This window comes from Wolffia australiana, chromosome 17 (genome assembly GCF_029677425.1).
Source record: "Wolffia australiana isolate 7733 chromosome 17, ASM2967742v1".
In the NCBI taxonomy this organism is placed as follows: Eukaryota; Viridiplantae; Streptophyta; class Magnoliopsida; order Alismatales; family Araceae; genus Wolffia; species Wolffia australiana.
The window spans coordinates 8,690,212-8,696,331 of record NC_135851.1 but is presented as its reverse complement, the minus strand read 5'-3'; positions in this window follow the sequence as shown (position 1 = coordinate 8,696,331).

The window sequence follows — 6,120 nt, the reverse complement described above, 5'->3', positions numbered from 1 at the left end:
TTAAGTTCTTAAGCGTCCTTAAATAGTCGTCATCGTCATCTGGTTGATGAGCAGTGCCACCTTCTTCTGTATTATCCACTTAGTGATGGGAAGTTCATGTTTACGATGTCGAATGAACAGCCTGAACATCGGTTTGTGTTAGTGTTTGTGTTCGGTTCCCGACATTCGATACGAACAGCGACAATGCCAGTTCGTGTTTGTTTTGGTGTTCAGTTCTTTAATGTTCACGAACGAACAACCAAAATATCGAGTCTGTGTTTGTTTTCTTGTTAATGTTTGTGTTTGTGTTATTTTTGTCTTTGCATTTGTGTTTGTGTTTGTGTTAGTTTTTGTGTTCGTGTTCATGTTTGTATTTGTGTTCATGTTTGTGTTTGTGTTAGGATTTGTAAGTGTGTTTGTGTTGGCTTTTGTGGTCGCGTTCATGTTCATGTTCGTGTTTGAGTTTGTGTTCGTGTTTGTGTTTGTGTTAGTTTTTTTGTGTTTGTGTTAGTTTTCGTGTTTGTGTTTGTGTTTGTGTTTGTGTTTGTGTTTGTGTTTGTGTTTGTGTTTGTGTTTGTGTTTGTGTTTGTGTTCGTGTTTGTGTTTGTGTTAGTTTTTTTGTGTTTGTGTTAGTTTTTGTGTTTGTGTTTGTGTTTGTGTTTGTGTTCGTGTTCGTGTTTGTGTTCGTGTTTGTGTTTGTGTTAGTTTTTGTGATTGTGCTTGTGTTTGTGTTTGGGTTTGTGTTTGTAATTGTGTTTGTGTGTGTGCGTATGTATTTGTGTTTGTGTTAGTTTTTTTATTCGCGTTTGTGTGCGTGTTTGTGTTTGTGTTCGTCTTTGTGTTTGTGTTAGTTTTTGTGTTTGTGTTCGTGTTCGTGTCAGTTTTTGTGTTCGCGTTCGTGTTTGTGTTCGTGTTTGTGTTTGTGTTAGTTTTTGTGTTTGTGTTCCTGTTCATGTTTGTGTTCGTGTTTGTGTTTGTGTTTGTGTTTGTGTTTATGTTTGTGTCATGTTTGTGTTTGCGTTCATGTTCATGTTCATGTTTGAGTTTGTGTTCATGTTTGTGTTAGTTTTTGTGATTGTGCTTGTGTTTGTGTTAGTGTTTGGGTTTGTGTTTGTGTGTGTGCGTATGTGTTTGTGTTTGTGTTAGTTTTTTTATTCGCGTTAGTGTGCGTGTTTGTGTTTATGTTCATATTTGTGTTTGTGTCAGTTTTTGTGTTTTTGTTCGTGTTCGTGTCAGTTTTTATGTTCGCGTTCTTGTTTGTGTTCGTGTTTGTGTTTGTGTTTGCGTTCCTGTTCATGTTTGTGTTTGTGTTTGTGTTTATGTTTGTGTCCTGTTTGTGTTTGCGTTCATGTTCATGTTCGTGTTTGAGTTTGTGTTTGTGTTTGTGTTAGTTTTTTGTGTTTGTGTTAGTTTTTGTGTTTGTGTTTGTGTTCGTGTTCGTGTTCGTGTTTGTGTTTGTGTTAGTTTTTGTGATTGTGCTTGTGTTTGTGATAGTGTTTGTGTGTGTGTATGTGTTTGTGTTTGTTTTTGTGTTCGCGATTGTGTGCGTGTTTGTTTTCGTATTTGTGTTTGTGTTAGTTTTTGTGTTAGCGTTCCTGTTCGTGTTCGTATTTGTGTTTGTGTTAGTTTTTGTGTTTGAGTTAGTTTTTGTGTTAGCGTTCCTGTTCATGTCCGTGTTTGTGTTAGTTTTTGTGTTAGCGTTCCTGTTCATGTCTGTGTTTGTGTGTGTTAGTTTTTGTGTTTGGGTTCCTGTTCGTGTCTGTGTTTGTGTTAGTTTTTGTGTTAGCGTTCCTGTTCATGTCCATGTTTGTGTTTGTGTTAGTTTTCGTGTTTGCGTTCCTGTTCGTGTCCGTGTTTATGTTTGTGTGTGTGTTCCTGTTTGTGTATGTGTTTGCGTTTGTGTTAGTTTTTGTGTTTGTGTTCGTGTTCGTGTTCATGTTCATGTTCGTGTTTGTGTTTGTGTTTGTGTTCATGTTTGTGTCTGTGTTCGTGTTAGTTTTTGTGTTTGTGTTTGTGCTTGTGTTAGTTTTTGTGTTAGTTTTTGTGTTTGTGTTCGTGTTAGTTTTTGTGTGTGCTTTTGTGTTCCTGTTCGTGTTCATTTTTGTGCTTGTGTTTGTGTTGATGTTTGTGTTAGTGTTTGTGTTCGTGTTAGTTTTTTTGTGTGCTTCTTTGTTCTTGTTCATGTTTGTGTTTGTATTTGTGTTCATGTTCATTTTTGTGTTTGTGTATGTGCTCGTGTTTGTGTTTCTGTGTGTGTTCGTGTTTGTGTTAGTTTTTGTGTTCGCGTTCGTGTTCATGTTTGTGTTTGTGTTCGTGTCAGTTTTTGTGTGCTTTTGTTCGTGTTTGTGTTTGTGTTCGTGTTAGTTTTTTTGTGTGCTTTTGTGTTCTTGTTCGTGTTCATGTTCATTTTTGTGTTTGTGTTTGTGGTCGTGTTTATGTTTGTGTTAGTGTTTGTGTTTCTATGTGTGTTCGTGTTTGTGTTTGTGTTAGTTTTTGTGTTCGCATTCGTGTTCGTGTTTGTGTTTGTGTTCGTCTCAGTTTTTGTGTTCGTGTTCATTTTTATGTTTGTATTCAAGTTCGTGTTTGTGTTTGTGTTTATGTTTCGGTTTGTGTTTGTGTTAGTTTTTATTTTCGTGTTTGTGATTGTGTTTGTGTTTGTGCTTGTGCTTGTGTTTGTGTTCGTGTTTATGTTCATGTTCATGTTTGTGTTTGTGTGTGTGTTCATTTTTGTGTTCGTGTTTATGTTCATGTTCTTGCTTGTGTTTGTGTTTGAGTTCACATTTGTGTTTGTGTTTGCGTTCACATTTGTGTTTGTGTTTGTGTTTGTGATTGTGTTCACATTTGTGTTTGTGTTTGTGTTCGGCACTTAAAAGTTCGCCAACGAACTGCAGTTCAGAATAAATTGTCCACTCTGGAAAGACAAGGAAAGAGGCATTCGCACGATGCAATCTAGGCATATTCTCCCAAGGCAGTGGTTATTTTTGGGCTATCTTTGCATCCATTTTCATACCTATGATCCCCCTTGACATCTTACTCTTATATAATGGGGCGTGCAATCTTACTCTTCTATTGAAGGATATTTGGCATCTTGTGTAAAGTTTATATGCTGTCATTATCCATTCTATTTGTTTATAGAAGTTTAATGGGGAGGTTGAAGAGTTAATTGGACTAGGTTTTCCTCTCAACACTGATATGTGGTTGACTTCTTGGAATCCTTAATGGTCTGTTCCTTATTTTTGTCTGTTTCGGATTCCCGCCTGATGTTTGTGAATGGCTTGCCCATTTGCGAACCTTTCGCAAGCATGGTTCATGTCAACATTTTATTATTTTTGTTTTCTTGCAAACATTCACATGGTCCCGAATGAATGTAACTTTTTTCTTCATACCAAACACAAGGATTTTTGTTACTATTTTGCCTATACAAGTTTCTTCTATCCACCATTTTTCATAGGAAAATACCCATGTATTATTGTTATTGTAGATAATCAAAGTACTTGACTGAGCTCAATAAACCAAATTTCTGTAAAGATCAGTGAGGCCTTTTCAGACTTTAAGTCAAATGATATCAGGGGAGGTGTTGTGTTAGCTTAGATTAAACCATTGATTAAATTTTTATCACTCGAGGTTCACCAAAAAAAAAGGATGTCTATATGGGTGGGTCAATGTCGCTTACTGAGACTTTTGGCTTTAAGCCATTTTTAAACTATATTTTTTAAGGTGGACAGATTTGTGAAGGGGTGGAAATGGAATTCAAACTGAAAAATCAAAAAATCTAGACAATTAAATATGTATAATCTCACAGAAGTCAAAAGAGATTGTTATGATGGAAATGCAGAAATTAATATTTTAATCTACTTGTCTAATATGTTTCCTTAATAAAATAGAGTTCAAAGTGATGGCCAATGAGTACGGAATCAAATAGTAACCCGGTTGACTATAAGACACTGAATTACATTATATATATATAACATACAATTTGCATACAATACATTGATTTTAGTTTTAATTGTCCCTGTGTTCTTGATCCCTTTGTGCATTATTATGCCAAGAATACATTATGAATTGTCATCGGGGTTTCACACTGTCATAATGAATTGAAGTATACTATAGGATGTGTGAGAGAGAGACTGTGAAAATAGTGTGATTTCTGAAGGAAAATGTGTAGTTTCTCAAATTTGATAAGAAGGCCATGACTTGTGGTTTTATTAAACTTTGAGCAAATACATGGGTAGATAATCACAAGTCACATACTCCCACAATCTTAGATCAGACTAGACTTAGTTACCTTGATTTGACTTGGCCAGTCAAGGGTTTTTCATAAAATATGGTTTGACTCGGTCAAGGATAAAGTCTAGCTGCTCGAGTATGGGTCTACTTAAGCAAAGACAAGTTGAATTTGTCAATATATATATTGACCTGCTATCTTGACCCACTAGCCCATTGTCTTGTGCCCCACAATCTGTCGTTCCAATCAGCCCGCTCCATGTATCCTACAAATAAAAATAAATAGATATGAACCTTTGATCACCATATGTGCGAATCAACATAAATAAAATGTTCATAGGTGTAGCGAGTACACCTTTTGTCCTACTCATGGTCCAAGTCAATCTAGGGGTGGTGTTGGTGGCGGCAACCATGGTGCATGTAGTAGGGGCCACCGCTATGACTCAAGGAAAATTACATAATATTTTTGGGTTTCCTTTCATGCATGCCAATTCCTAATTTATTTAGACTGAAATAATATATTTATGAATGAAAATTTTATCTATGTGAAAAAAATAATGACATGTAGTATTTTAAGTTAAACATAGTCATAAAATGATAATGAATGACACATACATGCATATGATGAATGTATCATATGGGGGTCTAAATTAGACATTGCTGTATATCTTTTATATCTTGTTTATGATAGTCTGTGATATATGAGTTCAAAATTACTCTATAATAAATTTCAGAATAAATTTCAAGTCCATCTAACCAACTTGTGCCCAACGTAAAGGGTTTTCCAAACAAAAAATAAACTTAAAATTTTCAATAAAACTTTGGTTTGGTCACATTGTACGTTTCTATCCCGCAAGTGTGTGTTGGATATTTAAATAGAACCAATTTTATGACCACATATACATGTCATGGATTAAATTTGAAACTATAACACAATAAATATCAACACTCAAACCTATGAAATCATCTCTTGCAAAATAACCACCGGTTGTGAATATTACATAAATTCAAGCCTTATATCGGATGAATACCTTTCGTAAAAGATTGTGACAAATGAAGAGTTGGAGTTGAAAATAGTTCAAGAAAAAAATTTAAAATTGTGAAGTTTTCAGCCCATGGGGAGCCAAGCTACACCTCGTGACTTAGAAGATACTGAGCAATTTTCTAACTCTATCATGAAACATTCACCATCATCGATTACCATCTATCTGAAATCCTTTGTCCGCGCGAGACACCTAAACACCTTCTCCAATATCACTACTATGGTCGCCAGGGATTAAATGCATCTTCTTCTTCGAGTAAATCTCATCTTACACAGAGAGCGGACAATCCCATTTTGTATACTCAATCATCTATGTGTATTTCTTGTGACGTCGGAGCTAAAACATGTTTGGATCCCATGATTAGGGACTCACACATCTAAGTCAAAACACAATCATCCATTCACAATAAGTCATTTCTGTCTTAGATCAACAGGGCACTTACACAACCATGACATGATTCAGTCTCATTGAGGCTTGGTATAATATCATCAAGGGACTCGTACAGATCCTTTTAGTGAACCCTTTCTCTAAAGAGCACCCACCATATGTCCTTAGTGTCTCCACTCTAAAGGCCCTAGGATCAGACACACTTATCATATAATTACGACCATATGGTTTTATTATATCTAGATAACCCAATGTCCAACTTGAGTATCCAACTAATAGGAATATTTATAATACACTCTCGAGAACTAGTGATCATTGTATTACTATCATATCATAATCAACCAAGTCATTGCATGTGTTGAGGGGCTTCATTATAAACATCATACGAGAAAAATAATGAACAAATATCTATTTGAATGAACTCGATTAAATCATGAAAGTGTGTATCGGCTTGACGGCTGCATAATATCCATATGTTCTATATAGC